We start from the raw sequence: 20016 nt of genomic DNA on the forward strand, positions 1-20016 counted from the left end.
TGATATGGTCCACAGACTATAATGGACTCTGATATGAACTACCCAAATCTGAACCCTATTATTAGTAGAATATTTTTTTCTCCATTAGTTCCCATTTCTCAGGAATAAGCATAGAGAATCAAGCAGTACAATCAGTGTATGTCTTAAAGAAAAAATGATTAAATGAAATTTCAGCAATTTAAAAGAATTAATTTATCCACTACTAGTGATAATCACAATTGTAATCACTACTATAAGTAATAACAAATGCTTACAATTTGATGTTGTATACTCAAGTGTAAAAAGCCTCAACATTATCATTAAAAAAAAGAAGTACACTTGCTCTTCAGATTATTATTCCAGAATCATTTCTAATGTCATCAGTAGAATCCTTCTAGAGATCCACATGGAACAAATCTCCCTCCTGACCAGAGTCTAAGGAAAACAGAGTTATAATCATTACGTGACACCACTGAGCCTCTCTTATCCTACAGGCTATGAGAGAAAGAAAGAAAGAAAGAAAGAAAGAAAGAAAGAAAGAAAGAAAGAGAGAGGGGGGGGAGGGAGGGAGGGAGAAAGGGAGGGAGGGAGAGAGGGAGGGAGAGAGAGAGAGAGAGAGAGAGAGAGAGAGAGAGAGAAAGAAAGAAAGAAAGAAAGGAAGAAAGAAAGAAAGAAGGTGAACTACTACTCAGTTACAGTATAACTGTACTAAATCTCTTGGCTGTCAGAGGTCCCTGGTTCTATTAAAATGAATGTTACCAAATGTTATAGCTTAAAGCTCTAGAAGTGGCTCACAGTATTGTGAGAACTGACCTTGATATAGTGGTTTTTCTCAGGAACAGCAGCAGTATCAGGTTTCCGTCTGATTCTGAAGGCTGACTAGCATCATCCTTGCCACAATTGAAGCAGGTCTCTAAATCCGCATCAGAAATAATCAGACTTAAGGCCAAAGCACGGGTAAATAATGCCAATCAGAGATAACAGGAGGATATGACAATGATTGTGGGAAATCCTACCAAGTCTCTGAAAATGCTGAGTGTCTTGTGGCTCTGTCTCCCGCTGTCTCAGGAGCAGCCATCCTTCTCTGATGAGCAGCTTCCAGTCAAGCTCCTGGCTAGAGCCTGGAACCAGCTGAGAGCTGGACTCCTGCCAGGAGCCTGACTGGCAGAAATTCGACGTAAATTGACTCATATTAGCTCTGGCAGCCTTTGATTGGTGGGGTGTGTGCATGATAATAAAGAACAGACTAAGAACCAATCAGGAGAGAGATCTCAAAAGTAAAGATGGAAGGCAAAGCCTGCTGTTGCCTGGGAGATTTCCATCTAAGCTTCTGCTCCTTCTCTTCTTCCCCCTCCCTGGCTGTTGCAGCAGGCAGGAGGGAGCGGAAAGAGTAAGACAGAACAAATATTTATATTTCCACTTGATTCTGTCTCGAAAAATTAACAACAGAATAATCCTTTCAGTGATGCCTGAAAGCTCAAGCCAGGATCTAGCCATTCATTGGCCTTAGCTCTCATATTTAAAAGAAGCCTCTGCTTTTGTCTAATGACTCTGAGTGTGACTATGGAGTATAAAATGAAGTCTGATGCTGACTTTTTACAATCCCCCCGTGTCATATTTCTCAAGCTGCATGGTTATATGATGATCTATGACATTAGATCACAGTTTATGTGGGTTATAGCTCAAAAAAAAATAAATGCTCAAATTATATAAAGAAATAACTGTCTCAACCACGGTTGGACCCATATATTTAATTGGCACGGTGCATTTTAAAGTATCATTGTGATAAATAAATATTTTAAGAGGAATTTATTTTAGAAATGAAATTTTAAAATGTAAGCATACTCTTGCTGGGGTTCTTCTGGCTCTGTCTGATGCAAGTCTCAGCAACAGCCTTTTGTTTTCTGCTGAGGAGCATGTAGTCAAGACCCTGGATAGAGCCTGCAAATAGCTACGAGCTAAGTTCTTTCCATTAGGCTTAATGACAAAAACATAATGTGAATAGATTTATACTAGCTCTGGTTGCCTTTGATTGGTGGGGTATATGTGTATATGTGTATTTTTTAATGTGTGCAGGCACATGGTGGGCATGCACATGCTCATGCTTATTGAGACTAGTCAAGTTCTAAAATTGTTTTTCAAGTATCATTCATCTTTTCAAAAATATTTTGTTTAATACTTGTACTATATTATATTAAATACTAATTATAAATAAATACTTGTTATATATTGAAAAAACTCACCCCAATTCCATATCCTAGATTACTTTCCCTACATTCACTACTAACATTCTTTCACAACTCACCATGAATCTTTTTTTCAAATACATTTAGCCCTGTCTGTATTTTTGTTTGTTTATTTGTTTTCAAATATGTGCTAACATCATCTACTGGGACATGAGCAGACATTCATGTAAAGCCTTCTTCAACAAACCTGACTGTCTATCCTCCTACAGTCCATCAAATGGCTAAGCCCCCTGATAGAGGTGGGGTCAAGATTCCTTTCTCTAGCATAATAAGAATTTTAGTTGGCTTGATCTAGTACAGGAACTGGGCATTCAGTCCTATATATTATGAGTATATGTGTATGAATATGTTGTCATGTACAGCAAATACTATTTCAATGCAGTGCTCTCTTTCTTCTGATTCATTTGAGGCAGTATTTCTCATTTGAGGCTAGATAGCCAGCAAGATATGGGTTTCATTCTGGCTCTAATCCTCAAAACTTGGAATTGTGTGTCCAGGTGTTTATATGTGAAAGGTATGTGCAGTGTTGACTGAGCCAACCACAACTGCTGCAGAGTTTTCCCTTAAAAGCAGTAATTGATTCCTTTTAATGCTGAGACCACACATATATTCAGTCAAAGGAGACTTCCATTCTTGTTCTACCCCAAATCTAATGCTGTCTTGTGACTTCCTATTAAAGTCTGTTTATTTTTCTGAATATCTTGAAAATAAGAAGTATTAGTGTTGTGCACTTCTGAGCCAAAAACACATACTATACATAAGTAGTATAGGGGATGCCTCATTATAACATGTGTCTGTCAAAGTCCTCACTACACTGAATATGTTTAACAATAATCTTACAGACTCTTTAATTTGAAAAGCAGTAATTTAAATGATAAGGTTTCACTGTGCACCAGGGATGTCATTCTCCACATAGTATAGTATTGGTTAATATATGCAGACAGAATATTTACTTTACTTTGTAACAATCTGGACAATTTCCCCAAATTATAATACAGAGCACCATTACTGCAACAAGAATAACAAATATGTATAGTAATACTTATATTACTCATGATCTCAACTGTCACTCCTCCCCTTCCATTCCTGCTTCCCTAATCCTTTCCAGCTGCACCACCTGACATGTCACACATTTCCTTCATTTCTTCTTCCATGCTTGTTTTCTTTCTTTCCACATTCTTTCTTCTTCACATTTTGCTTTCCTACAAAACATGGCAAGGAAAATTCCAAGAATTTGTGAATGCTTCCTTGTCTTAGAATAACCATAATGCTCCATATATAAAAACATCAACAACGTCCCAATAGGTTTGATTTAGTTACTGACAATATAACACGCACATGAAATAAATGATGGCTCCCCTGAGGAGGTTCGAGGGGCTTATACAAAAGATATCTGGATGCTGCTCTAAGTATGACTGATAGGTGGACCACATAAATATGATCCCCCAGTATTTTTTTCATGAATACCATGGGCAATGTAATTTTTTAGTCAATACTCTTGGAAGTCAAATAACATGGATATAAATTTCACATTGCACATAAATGTATAAATGACACAGATAGATAGATAGATAGATAGATAGATAGATAGATAGATAGATAGATAGAATACACATATAAATCCTAGGTAAAGAAAAATAATGCCTGTATTTATGTTTCTATATGAGTGAATTCTCGGTTCATCATACACAGTACATCAATGAATGAAAAACAACTGAATTTCAAGATTTATAGATCAACAAACAGAATTGAGTAATTATGTTAAAAGATTATGAGTGACATAAATACAGCTGTATTTCAAGTTTTTCCATAGCAAAGGTGATATGCTACATAAACAAAAGGCAGCTTTATCAAGATCTTCTCTCATAAAACAATTATCTTCTGATTATAACATCTTGAATTTTGTTTATGAAATTGCAAGATTTTAAACTTTATGAATAAGATTTCCTTCTACCTTCATATATGAATGTTTCAATTCAGAGAAAATGTTCATGAAAAGAAATATTTGATGCATCTGATATGAGGACAAATGTTGCTAAGAGACCTATGATAATTAGTGGTGTTCTACATTTGCTCCTTCAGGATATTACCATAAATTCAGCAAGAGATAAGATTCAGGTTTGTTGATATATTCTTAGAAATAAATTACTAACTATGTGTAGATCTTACAAACTTAATTTAGTTCCATACACAATAGAAGTACAAGTTTTTAGGTAAAATTGACAATTCTGATAAATATGTGTAATTAGCAGATTTAAATCCTCTTTTGTTTGTGAGTATATTTGTTTATTTCTATCTGTGACTGAACACTTCAAAGGTAACCTCATGGAGACTCAGGTATTACATTACATTCTATATGTATTAAATATGCTCCAATGAAATATTATTAACAACAGTCTATTTCTTATTTGTAAGATGCATTGATTTCAAGCTAGAATGTTGCACTTTCATTTTATGTTACACTTAATGATTGCAAGTTCATGTTGTGTTCATATGTCTTGAATATCAATTTATTCTTCATTGTAAATTAAATCACACTCACATTTGATGCTTCAGCTTCTCACACTTGGGTTTCAGCTTCTCTGCCAGCTCCACGTTCCTCAACATGGTCCATCAAAATATTCTCCTTGGCTAATACACTCTAGTGGACAGATCTTAGGGAAAGACACTTATATTGCATAATTGACCCTCACTGTCAAAAGTATACATTCTCAAATAAGCGATCCATACCTCTTATTTACAGGGCGACATCCTGTCTTTGTTCATGCCTCCTCCAGAGTCACACTGAAGATGAAAATACATGAAGAATGCAGTGGACACTAGTAGAGACTTTGACATCTCAGAATATGAATACGCTTCATCTTGTAGTGACAAATTTTGAAATTTTGATTTCTTTAAAACACACAAAATATTATAGGAATATGTTTTATTTTAATCTTTGATATGGGATATGGGGCTGCTTCAGATAATCCATAGTAGCTGACTATCAGTTGCTTTGTGCTCTAACATGGGTGTGATTTTTCCAGTTGCTGATATTTTCTGTGGTTGTATAATGTTTAGCATTCTGAGTACTTTTGAGAGAGTATATAAATGCTAGGGTTCCAGGAGGCAGGGTGGGTGGTTGATTGGTTATTAGTAGTAGTGATCAAAGAAGATGAAGACATTGGATATCCTGACAGTGAAGTTCAAGGAACTCAATTTCCACTATCAGCAGGTCAATTTCCACTCTCAGCAGGAATTAGCTGTAACATTGAACGCTTTCTGACCCTTGAATTTATTCAGAGAGCAATTTCCTTTCCCCTCTATCTTTTTTTCTCCCCTATCTAGTATTAGGGTGTTGAAACAGTGGAAGAAAAGGGGTGAAACAGAGTGGAAATAACAAGAACCCATATAGTACACAAAGAGAGCAATACCATCTCTCCACTTATCCAACACAGAGCTCTATGCTCTTAAATGATAAAGTATTTCCATTAACATATGTTGTTTTTCTTAAGTGCTCTTCTTTTTTTTTTTTCAAGTGAAAAACAATCTTGATGGTAACTATTTTTCTTGCCATGAATTTCCTGAGAAATGAAAACAGAGGGAAATGAGTATCACAGAGGCTCTGTAAGAGCATATGGTAATCTTATGATCTAAATAACCTGCTTCTGAGAGAGCTACTCTTTCACGAGTTGGATATTCAGGAAATCGATAGAATACAAGATAAAGGAGTGGGCTATAACATACATATATACATCTACTACACTCCAGGACAGGGTGCATGCCCAAGAGTAGTTAGCCTACACACATAGAATCCATGTTATTTTTTGTGAGTGTGTTTTGTTTTGATGTTTATTGGTGTATCCTATGCATGTTCATGTCTTGCTTGTTCCTGTTTTCCATTTAATAGATGTCATACAGTTATAATAAAGACTCTCACTGTACTTCCCTGTTATTGGAAGCTCAAACACTGTAGACATGTTTCTTCTTACTATTCTGAAAAGTTCATAGGAGCGAAGATCAAAATATTAAGTTTATGTTATTTTAAAAACAACTGATTTTCTACTGTGCTCATAAGTCAGTCCTCTCTATTGAGAAATTTTGTGTATTATCAGCTTAAGTACAAATCATCACCTTTCTCTATCTCTAACCTAAGTCTCAACATTTATGTGGTTCATTTCTTGTATAAAGAACTATTTATTTTCCTATTTATGTGGAAGAAATTCTAAATATTTTAAATACGTAAATCTGTGAAAATGCTGGTGTCTTCATAATCATTCCATTATGTTAAACAATGGTAAACTGAATACGTGTTCGGGAAGATGAGGAAAAACATTCAGCACTGTAAGTCATATCTTGAGTAGGTTCATATGCATTTGCAATTATGAATGATCATGGAGAGTATAATGTTTTGTCTTTGTCATTTTCTCTCTGTGTCTCTATGTCTCTGTATCTGTCTCTCTCCTCTGTCTCTCCTCTCTCTCTCTCTCTCTCCCTCTCTATCTCTATCTCTATCTCTATCTTTCTCTCTATCTCTATCTCATATATCTGCTTAGCATTTTAGCCATAATGTCATTTTATGTATTTATGAAAGGAGACTGTACTAAATAAAATCTACTGAAACAATAATAATTTGATGTCATTGTAAAGTTTCTCACACTATCAAACTGATGCATGAATATAAACATTCTAAAATAATTTATTGCTATTTGTTGGCACCTTAAAAAAGAGCATGGTATATTGATTAAACATTGATGTTGACATTGATAATTGTAGGAATCTACATAGTAAAATGGTTGATTCCCATTTCTTTTACTAGTCTTTTTCATGTTAAAAAGAGAAATTTTCACAATTTTACTATTTACCATATCACACTCTATTTATAGTCTGATAAGTAATTTTTTCCATACAATATTTACCAAGTACCTTGATATCTCAAACCATACCTGTATTATTCATCATCTCACTGATAAAGAAGACTTGTATTGTTCTCAAGGCTGAGGACAGCCTTGTTAAGCTGGGCATGATCCCCATAAAACCACATATGGATCTGGTTATTTTTAGGGTTAAGTTTATGACTGTTGACCAAAATTGCCCTGTGTGATTATAAATAGCTAAAGAATTGAACCTACTATTTAACTATTATCCACGATAATATGCACATATAAAATAAGTCATAACATTGACAGAGTAAAAGAATGTAGATCCATATGCCTAATGAATATAAATAGTTTAAATATAAGTTAATAATTGAAACACAACTCTGAAAAATAAATAAAATATTACATATGATGACAATATGAATATGACCATATATGTAGATTTACATTAAGTAAAATAAACCACTTATGTGAAGTAATGCATTAATATAGGAATAGGTAAAATGTATAGGTAACTAAAAAATCAGAAAAAAAATTAAGAAGCCTCAAATCCCATCAAGAATTGCAGAAAAATACTCTCATATTACTTATGAATATTAAATTATGTAAATTTAAATGCAAGTTGCCAAATAAAGATCTGTAAATTTTCAGCATTTCAGCAGGTCTGAAAATAAACCAAGAGTACCTATCTTGTCATTTATATTTGATGTTTTCCTAAAGTGCAATGTAGAAAATACATACAGGGCATTTCAGTTTCTTAGATGAGATATTTGATTCTTAAGGCAAGAAAGTAACTTAAAACTTTTGTGATAGTCATATGGCTACATGTGTAGAAAATAAGTCACTAATCAAAAATATACTTAGATCTAATAAATAACTTCTGGAAACCTAAAGAGTATAACAAAATAGAAAATTCAACATAATTTTGTACAAGAAATTAGCAACAAAAAATGAAAGTTGGAGCCAGATGTGTTGATGCATGCCTTTAACCTCAGAATTTGGAAGCAGAGGCAGATGGATACCTATGAGCTTGAACCAGCCTGGTCTGCAGAGCATGTTCTAGAAGAGCCAGGTAACTATACACAGGACCCCTATTTCAAATAACCAAAAATTGAAAATCAATTGTTTTTACAATAACATAAGCTTAGTAATTTGTTCTTCTCTCCTATGGTCATTTCAGAATACTAAGAAGAAACATGTCTATGGTGATTGAGCTTATAATCACAGAGAGCAGCACAGTGAGTCACTATATCAAAACTGAATGACATCTATTAAATGGAAAACAGGAACAAACAAGGTATGAACATGCATAAAAATGCACACATGTATTTAAGATTATTAGTAACAGCCATTTTTATTTATAATGTTTCTATAGTTTAGAAGTTAAGGAAAAAACAAGAACAAACTGTAATATTTAGAGATTAACCATAATCTCATATACAGCCCAGATATCATATTTTTGCACTATAGTCCAACTCATCTAAAATATATAAGAAACTTCAAGATACGAAAAATTAAGACAACATTTAGATAGGAAGGGTTATGATGGAGAACTTAAACATTCATACCTATTTAATCATTTATGAAAAATTAGTTGTAACTTAGATATTTGAATATGGCATATTTATAAAAATATATATTAGTATAATCAGAATATGAATATTGTTTATGTATTAATTAATATGTGTAATATAGCCGCACATAATTCACAGGCTTCAGAAAGGTATATGTCAGCATAAAGGGCCTTCTTTAATAATCTACATCCACATAATTTTTAGAGACAGAGTCAGCCACTCTTCTTTATGCTCAGCATCTTGTAATACTGGAGGATCAATGCTGGGATTATAGGGAAATGTAAATAGGTCATGGTTGTTTATCTGTCTGGCTGGCTGTTTTATTTGTTTTTGTTGGTGGTGGTGGTGGTATTGTTTGGTTGGTTGATTGATTGTTTTTGTTTTTCTAACTTGTTTACATAATGCTAGATAACAAAACACAAATTATGTTCCTTGGCAAACTTTTATTTTTTTTTCTTTTTTTTCTTGACAAACATCTTATAACTAGTCCACCACCATAGGCTCAGAAGCTTACATATACAGTCAATTAATCTTACAAACTTCCAATATTTGCAATAGACATTAGTTTGAAAAGCAAACAAAAATTGAGCATGATATAAATTTTTGATTCTCAGTTCAAGAGCAAAGCTAGTAGGTTGAAATTGCTCATAATACCAATATGTACCAATATTAGGAAAGTTATTACAAACAGTGATACATTATGAGTTAATTATTGGAGACTTGACTAATAATTAGTTAAGATGGGATACAAATTACTGAAATAAAATGGTATAAGTGCAATTAACCCCAAAAATGCATTTTAATATGTCTTATACACTCAGTCAGGTGGTATGACTCAAATACAAAACATTGGTGGAACACTGTGTGCAGTGAAATAGTGAAATAGTGAAATAGTGAAATAGTGGTGTAGGGAAAAAAATTCAAAACAGAAAAATGTAGTCCCCAACACAGAGACATACACTGGGTAGGATACACTGCCACTATCTCTTCACATCATTCCTCCCTTTACACTCATTCTCCTCATTGTGGATCATAAACCCCAATAAAGTGATAACACATGAAACAGGAACCAGGAAATGACATAGACAATGAAAAATGAGAACATCATTTGTAGTAAAAACAAAACAGAAAAAAAATCATTAAAAAATAGTCTTCCATAACTAAGTAAAAGGACAGCTCAATCAATACAATATAGTATACTAATGCCATATTGGATAAATCTAGTGATTAGAATGCATAAAACAGGGTCCCATTTTAAAGTCAAAAGAGGAGTAAATTAATGAAATTAGCCACTGAGTGAATGGACAGTTCTACAGAGTAGTTCTATGAAGACACAGAAGTGAATGAATGAATGAATGAATGAATGAACGAATGAATGAATGAATAACTAAATAACTAAATAAATATAAATTCTTGGAAATGACATAAGAAATCAATATTTCATAACAATTAAAATTACTTATACTACATATAAATGTAAAGACATAAAACATATTTATAATAAGATTACATACACTTAAAGAAAGAAAATATGACAATCAAGAACCATACACCATGAAAGAAAACTATGATGCAAGACATGCCAAACTTTCTTAGGCATTGTTTGCAAATGGAGTCTAAGTGACTTCCATAACAATGCAGACTCTAACAACTGTTCATGGTTGGCTTCAAGGAGTTTCAATTCTTAAGACGCTGTGCTCTTTATGTGAATTTGAGCTGAAATAATATGAAAACCAGTTCCCGAAGAACTAGTTTTTTAACATTTAGGTGATGTGTAAGATGCTGAAGGAGGAAAGGAATATATAGTGCAACCCAGCTATGATGTCCTTGAAATAAACAAGAACACGTTAATTGCTGGTCCTCAGTCAAGCCAGTTCTACACAGCAAATGAGGGTGTGAGGCTAAGGCCTAAATACAACTTTGATTAACCGGATAATTTCCAAATACTTTCTAAATATTGATCCCTACCTGTAGGTACAGATCTATAGATATTAAAGGGATTCAGCAGGTTATAGTTTGTGTAAGCCATTCCACTTCTACATTCAGAAGCTCTTTCATCCAGCTCTCTTTAATTTCTCTATCATTGATCAATTTGGTAAACCTAGCTGTACTACTTGGATAGGCTGGAAGAAAAGAAGAATAAATTCATGTTCTCACTTGCTACACATACTTCTGAGTTTGTATTGCTATGTCATCAGAGATACTCAGGGTTAACACTATGGCTGTGGTAGCAGCCATTGACTCTCGATACAACACAGTTGGCTGCTGGTGAATGCCTAGACTATAAAAATTATGACATCCACTATTATATATTTTTATAAAAGACAGAAATAAAATTTATGAATCTGGAAGGACAATTCCCCAAATCAGGGATAGAATGTCTTCACCTATATTGCTTTATCATGAATGACTTCTGTGAAGTTCTAATGAGGCTTTAAAACCTCCCAGTTCATTACCACAGAATTTTGTTCTGTTTAATTTTCCCCCTTGGGACTTCAAGCTCAACATAAATATTTCCAAATTTGCCTCCCAGTATATAAGCTAGACCTCTTACTATATTTATCCATTCTCTTATCCTCTATGATGAAATCCCACTTTATTGATCCTCTTTATATGTTGGTTTTGTCAATTAAATGCGCCAAGGGATTTCACTATTTTCAAGAACCTGGTGAATGAACAGAAGATTCAACAAAGACACTAAATATCGAAGACCATGTCAGAGTTCTTGATATGAACATGGTGCTGCTGTAATTCCCACCCAATTGTGTATCACATATAGCTTTCCACATGCCAAGTTTTTCAGTAGAGTGTGCAAAACCTCTAGCTTCTGATTTCCATGGGGATTCCTCTGTTGACAGAGACATATTCCTAATGGATCAAAGGAGACTAATACCCCTTGTTATCTTTGAGATTATATTTTGTAGGTCCAGTATTTTCTATGGTGAATTATGTTTGATTACCATTGTCTCACACATCTGATCATTAATAAGACGAATGTCTAAATACTACTTCATAGATTTTTCCACTTTCTGTATCAAAAGCAGAACTCAAGTGGTGTGCTTTTGTTTTTATAGGGCATTTGCTTTGCTTTTAGAATGACTTCACATGGGTTCCAGGTGTTTGCATTACTGGCAGTGGTCTATATTTCTCCTCTAATCTGTGCCCTCCTTCCTTATTGTTTGCATAATCATAAAAAATAGCAGTTAACAACATTCCTCATTCATCAATTTTTTATTCTGTCAGATGTTAGTGCCAGATAATAGCCTCATAACACTTTTATGCTACAATCTTTATCTGAAACCTACAATTTCTAACCTGTCAGCCAATTCACAGCTGTCTCAGCAGCTGGCCACTGACACTTTTGTACGAGATGGGTAATAATAAGAGCTGGTTATACCAGTCCACCCAATGAAGCCCAGCCAACGCATACCAAAAATAAAATGACTATTATTCTGTAATTTTCCCTATAAACAGCCTCCATAAAGTTGTCCTCATATTAGATATATATTTCAGTACATTTTTATACTGAGATCCTTGTGCATGCCTCTGCAACCACTCCCCTAAGCACTATAACGACAAATCACCATGCAAAATATTCTATGCAATATCTGCTTTCTCCTTTAATTTTGCTTCAGTTATTTGTGTCATTTCCCATATCAAAAACATCTTCACTAATGCCAATCACTGTCAGTCTCTACAAATATCTATACGTAGTGAGATGGATCTTGGAAAACCTGTAACTGCCAACTTCCTGAACCAGTACAATTTCTCACTGCATTTCAAAATATTTTCATTTTGCAGAAGGAGCCTATTGCAATAATCCACTGGTACAAATATAAATGACTACGATATACTAACTAAAAATTATTTTAAAAGTTAAGAGTCAACTATATACTGTGGAAGAAGTGGCAGAAATATTGTAATACCCAATATCTGTTGTGATCATGTGTCATCTATATATGACAGAGAAGCTGTACCCTTTAAGTTTTAACCATAAATATACCTAAAGAAGAGTAATAGACTTCAAGTCAAAATTTCAATATGGTTGGTAGAAAACTCACAAGGTTCTACTATTAGGTGAAGAATTATAGGAAATGATAGGTGCTAAGTAAGGTATGGAAAAATAGTCTTCTTCCTGAATGAGCCCTTGGAATAGCCAAATAAATGGTCCTAAACACAAATACACACACACACACACACATACACACACACACACACTTATATATTTGCAATGTATTCAGAAATTTATGGATATATATATATATATATATATATATATGAATAAACTATGTATTTGAAAGCAAATGCCACACATATGTGAGGATCTGTGAGGAATGAAGGAAGGTTGGAAATGATCTAAATGCTGTACAGATATGTGTATATGTCAAAAATACTTATTTGCTTTTTAAACTACACCTATATATGGAAGAAATTTAAATGAATCACCTTGCAATACTGAAGACAGTCTATAACTAGACATTTTATGTCACCAAAACCTCCAATGTCAGAAACGTATTATTTCTTATTGAGTCATCCATTAAATTGGTCCCTTGTAATTCACAACCATCAATCTCTACAGTGAAGGCTGTTATTCTCCACAACTTAATGATAAATTCAACTACTGAAAGTGATATTTATTTGTAATATCAAGCATGAAGAAATCACCGTGGTGTCAGAGTAGAAACATCATTCTTACTGGGAAGAAATGAAGGTGATGGAAGTTACTCTGTACATTACTAGAAAGAAGAGAAGCATTATCAGTATCACCCAGCTACAATTCTTGTAACCTACAACAGTGATCTGCCCAAAAGATAAAATGGTACACTAGTATTACAATTGCCATGTGTTTAAACATCACTTTTTTATGATTTAAGAGCCACTCCATAAGACTGAACCCATGCCTATATGGCTAATGACCAAGAATCCGAGACTAGATAGGTCATGAACCTAGAAGAAAACCTACTACTGTTGTGCTGCTAAAGAAATCTATCAATAAATTTACTCAGATAAATCAATGCTCCTTTTGATACTTATCAACAAAACTTTTGTTCAGTAGATAGGAAAACATGCAAAGATTCACAACTGGAAATCATGTCTAAAATGACAGAATATGGAACACGGGTTCATAGATGTGATGTTTTCATTCTTGGAACCTCATAAATCTATGAAACAGAGGAGGAGGATAGAATATGAATCAGAAGTGTTGGATGACTTTAACCTTAGAGGGAAACCATATCTTACATGCCCAAAAGGACGGGCAACCCTGAATTCAGGAAGAGGCTATGCCACAAAGACACATGCACAGGTTCGTTTTTGTTTTTTGTCTCCAAGTACCAAAGCCAAAGCCAATGACTTTGTCAGCAATCATACTTTCCAGTTCAATCCAAAATGCATTGAACATTTGTTGTAAAAGCCTTTTCAGTTTAGAAAATTCTGTGGGTTTCTGTGGCAAAATTTTTTTAGAGAGGTAGCCCACTGCTAGCATTATTACCCGATCTCCTTCATGGCTATCATTTGTCCATTATGCAACCATTAAAACATCCAAAAATTCCACAGTAATACATGTCATTGGCACTCTTTTAAAAATAATTTTCAGGTACAGTCACATGTCTCTTAATTGAGTCTCCAAATATGGAAAACATACGAAGATTAACAATATGCTATCTACATAAAAAGAAAAAAATATAGAGGAGGACAGAACAATGATGAAAATTCCTGAGATACTACAGCATTTTTAAGAGTAGGACTTAGAGATTCCTTGGTAAAATACTTAGAACACCCAGTGTCATTTTTTCTAAGCAAGTATGAGGTGATCTCAGGCTTTCAAAACTAAGGAGGTATTAAAGCCCAAAGGTCAAATATATATCATCTGATTCATTGAAATATCTATTAGTAACAGCTATTACTTCTTAGGATTAATTATTAGTATGGTATCATGGATAGTGTATCTTTCACAGAAGAGAATTAAAAACTAGTTAATCTTCAGAGTAATAGCACTGGCCATGAATCAGATTGATTGTCTTCAACTAAATTGCTGTTCCCTGGATTCCTCTGTGAAGTTCTAGTCAGATTTCAAACTCTCCCAAACATTCATTACAAAAAGTTGTTTTCCATAGGAACTCTGGCTCAACACAAATCTTGCTACATTTGCTCTCTAGTACCCTACATAGGCCTCTTCCTCTGCTTATCCAATCCCCTTCGTTCTTTAGGATGCAGTCTCTCTTTTCAGACAATCAATGCAAGCCAAAATAAGCCATTTAAATCTTCCAAGTCTTTCCAATGTCATAAAGATCCTGTCTGAACAAAGATCTCTGCCAGATCACTATATCCCCATGTCAGCCTCAAGATTCTTTCTGAATCTGGGCCTTCCTTAAGCTTGAGATGAACGCTATACTATCAGTGTCAGTTGTTTAGAAATCAGACTTCAATGTCCTCATACCTACTTTCCTCAGTAGTTCTCTCTCCATCTCTACTGTCCTCCACCTATTAATAGCCATGGTGACCATTTCTAGTGATGAAACAGTATCTCTAATTCCATATATGGGACAGTTTATCAGAAATCCAATTCACATCTTCTGCCTCACTTAAGGTAGCCTATGTGCCAAGTGGCATATGTAGTTATATTTTTCAATTGCTCTGCCTTCACAACTCACAGACTAATCTAGCATGCCTCCACATTCAATAAACTCACAATTCTAACTGTCTTCAGGCCATAACATTAATAGACTAAACCACAAAGCCTGTAAGTCAGCCTCAAATACATATTTTTCTTTTTAAGAGTCGCCGTAGTCATGGTGTCTTTTGATAGCAATAGAAAATCCTAACGAAGACACAGACCCATCAAGCATGCCTGCCACTGCACACCACAAAGAAAAATGTGGGGCTTTGGAAATCCTAGGGTATATGGCCACGCCCCCAAAGCCCAGGGACCTGACATGAGGTCTCCATGTAACATGCAGTAAGTCACGTAAGGCCCAGGTAGAGGGCAGGGGAACAGGTCTCTGCCTCAAGATTTACATATTACCTAAAGGCCATGGCCCCGCCCCTCTCCCCCTTCTAATATAAAGAAAACCCTTCTGGCATTTTTTTGGGAGAGCGCACAACCATTCAAACTCATCGCCATGTCAATAAATCTACTCCACGTGTCTCTTGAAATTTTGGACTCTTTGTTTAAGTGGAAAACTCGTGGAGGTGGGGAGGTGGGGGGGGTGGCAGGGGAGCCTTCTCCGCTGGTCCCTCAGCTCCCTGGCTCTAGAGGCCTGCGAGACACTTTCCCCTTACAACAGCGGTCAGGTCCAAACACCGCCTTTGGCGGGGGTGGGGGGTGGGGGGGGCCTGGGGAACTCAAACGCAACAGACCCTGGTACACAAGCGTGACACGCCCCACATCCCACTGGGCACGCAGAATCTCTGTATCCCTGCTCCCAGGACCCTGAGGTTGCTGGCAGCATGTGGGCTGTTCAAACCCCACAGATCAGGGAGACTAAGCCATCAACAGGGAGTGCTTTGAGTCCCAAGTCTCCCCTGCTGAGCCATGGTTCCCAGAATGGCCTAGGCCTCTATGCTCTGGCTCATTGTCGCGACCCACCACTCTGGCGCCAGCTCGCGACCCACGTGAATTTTGACCCCCAGAAAACTATGGCTATCCTGTGATTCACCTAACATACAGGCACTTCCCAGGTGACCTAACTTTTGGGACATAACCCACCGCACCCTGAACTCTTAATATCCCTGCCACCACTACTCCCTTACTCTCTTAAAGGAAAAAAAAGTGCATGTAAAAATCTCCTCTGTAATCTTCACTACTTTATGCATATTATTTCAGTTACCTGTTGCTTTCTCCAAATCTAGAACAACATCTCTCTTATTTCCTATATCTCTGGTAGTTTTGTTGTATCCTCCTATCTTCCCACATGATAATGTATTCCTTTCCTTGGAGAGAGATTTAAACCTCTATAACGTCTCCTGAGATCCTAATGAGAAAATAACATTTCCACAAAATTTTGCTCTGGGGAACTGATGACATTCCATATATGCTTATAAAGCAAAGATAATGGGCTGCTTATTGGAATGTAAGCACTAACTCAAAGTTATACAAAAATATCTTTTCCCAAAAGGAATAATAGAACTCACATAATTGCATAGATGAATATCCCTTACAGTAGTCTTCCCTGGCCTAGACTAGCCACACCATAAAAGCAGTTTTACCTTTTTTCATAGTTGCCAAAACTAGTGGTGGCAAATTAATTAAATGGCTTTGAAGACAGTCCTCTGCAACTCAAATACTTGGAGGAATCCCAGAGGAACAAGTAGAATTATCAGCACATTATCTGACACAACTGACAGGTAGGATTGGCCTTCCCTCACAGGCTTGCATTTGCCACTCATCACATTTTTTTGGTCCCCGAGTGAACAGGATAGAGGTTTTCATTAGAGACAACTGCTAACTCTGTGAGCTTGACACCAGTAACTTACACACTGATTGTAGGGCCCACTGACAGAAACTGGTTACATGTAGATCGCATGTCTTTCAAACTTAGTAAATTTTTAGAGAAAAAGAAAGGACTGGTATAGGACACTTCTATTTATTTTCTATTTTGCACAATTTTCAACATGACCAGTCTATTAATATCTGCTTTCTCAAATATTTTTCACTTTATAAGCAAGGAGTTCAAGGTTAAAACCCTTAGAACATGTATAACAAAGTTCTCAGGAGGAGGGAGGAATAACAAAAAGCAGAGTATTAAATCCATCCCTGAATAAGACAGTGGTTTTCAATTTCAGAGAAAAGGAGATCAGTGCGTCAAATATCATCAGAGTATAAATATCTATAACATGACAGAAAAATATGCAAGGACATGCTCTGCCACACAGATAACAATATACTATCACAGCCCAGCCCACCCAGCTTTGGGATTCCATCCTTTAAAAATGCTAGTGATACAGGGCTAAACAAAGAATTCTCAACTGAGGAATCAGGAATGGGTGAGAAGCACCTAAAGAAATGTTCAACATCCTTAGTCATCAGGGAAAGGCAAATCAAAACGACCTTGAGATTCCACCTTACACCAATCAGAAAGGCTAAGATAAAAACTGAGGGACAGCAGATGGTGGTGAGGATGTGGAGAAAGGGGAACACTCTTCAATTGCTGGTGGGATTGTAGGCAGGTACAATCACTTTGGAAATCAATCTAGCATGTCCTCGGATATTTGGAAATAGTTCTACCTGAAGACTCAGCTATACCACCACTGGGCATATACCCAAAAGGTGCTTTAACATATAACAAGAACACATATCCACTATGTTTATAGCAGCCATATGTCCCTCAATGGAAGAATGTATACAGAAAATGTGAGATATTTACACAATGGAATACTACTCAGCTATTAAAAGGAATAACTTTATGAATATATAGGAAAATTGATGTAACTAGAAAACATCATCCTGAGTAAGGTAACCCAGACCTAAAAGGACATACATGATCTGTACTCACTGATAAGTTGATATTAGCCCCAAAGTTCAAAATACACATGATATAACTCACAAGTCATGTGAAGCTTAACAAGAAGGAAGGCCAAAGTGTGGATGCTTCAAACTCACTTAAAAGAGTTAACAAAATAAACATGGGAGGCAGAGTGAAGGAGGAAGCTGAGTAGGAGAGGGAAGGGGGGACTTGGGGGGCAGGACCAAATATGGGAAGAGACAGGAGAGAAGTCCAGAGGGCCAGGAGAATGAATAGTAATAAGTAACAGTGGGGGATAGGGAACTATTATTAGAAAGTCCCAGACACCAGGCATGTGAGAGAATTCCAGGACACAATGGGAATGACATTATCCAAATTACCCAACAGTGGGGAGATAGAATTTGTAGAAATCAACTCTAGTAGATAAACATGGCCCCCCATGATAGGATGAGGCCATTCACCCATCTCAAAATTTTTAACTCAGAATTGTTCCTGTCTAAAGGAAATGCAGGAATAAAAATGGAGCAGAGATTGAAGGAAAAGCCATCTAGAGACTGTGTGTTCCATTCCATCTAGGGATGTCACCAAACTCTGACATTCTTGCTGATGTTAACATATACTTGCAGACAGGACTCTGGTATGGCTGTCCTCTGAGAGGCTCTGCCAGCATCTGACTAAGACAGATGCAGATATTCACAGCCAACCATTGGACAGAGCCCAGTAACACCAATGAAAGAGTTAGGGGAAGGGTTGAAGGAGTTGAAGGGCATTTCAAACTCATAGAAAAGACAGCAATATCAACTAACTAGATCCCCCAGAGCTCCCAGGGACTAAACCACCAACCAAAGAGTATACATGGAATGGTCCATGGCTCTTGCTACATATGTAGCAAGAGCTACATAAGTATATTGTACATATATACATTGCCTTATCTTGCACCAGTTAGAGGGGAGGTGCTTGGTCCTGTAGAAACTTGATGCCCCAAAGAAGGGCAATGTTGGAAAGGTGCAGCAGGCTGGAGTGGGTGAATGGGTGGGGATAAACCCTCTCAGAGGCAAAGGGGAGGGGTTCATGGATGTGAGACCAGGAAGGTGGTAACATTTGAAATACAAACAAAAAATGACTAAAAATTTTAAAAACAACAATGATAAAAAATAATAGAAGGACATAAAAGAAAATTATATTAGAAACTGTAAGGGAAAAAGGCCAGGTAACATATAAAGGCAGACCTATCAGAATTACAGCAGACTTCTCAAGAGAGAGGTTAAAGCCAGAGATCTTGGAGTAATGTCCTGCAGACTGCAGATGCCAACCTAACTACTATATCCAACAAAATCTCAATCACCACAGATGAAGAAACCATGGTATTCTGCCTTAAAACCAAATTTAAACAATATATTCAACTATTCCAGCCCTAGAGAAGTTACTGGATGGAAAATCCAATATAAGGAGGATATCTACACACAAAAAACACAAGAAATTAATCATCTTACAAGAAATCCAAAAGATGAGACTCATACACATATACACAATACCATCTCCAGTAACAAAAATAACAGGAAATAACAATCATTGGTCTTTGATATCCCTAAACATCAATAGACTCAATTCTGAGATAAAACCACAGGTTGACAGACTGGATATCCTAACAGGATGCATCATTTTGCTACATACAGAAAACATACCTAAGAAACAAAACAGATACTGTCTGATAATGAAGGGATGGAAAAGTTTTCCAAGCAAACGGTCCCAAGATAGAACCTGGAGTCACCATTCTAGTATTCAATAAAATAGACTTAACCAAAATAATAGACTCAACCCAAAGTAATCAAAAGAGATGGAGGAGGACACTTCATTCTCATCAAAGGAAAAAAAACCACCAAGATGAAGACTC

Source organism: Grammomys surdaster, unplaced genomic scaffold (assembly GCF_004785775.1).
Source record: "Grammomys surdaster isolate TR1022 unplaced genomic scaffold, NIH_TR_1.0 123818, whole genome shotgun sequence".
Classification (NCBI taxonomy): domain Eukaryota; kingdom Metazoa; phylum Chordata; class Mammalia; order Rodentia; family Muridae; genus Grammomys; species Grammomys surdaster.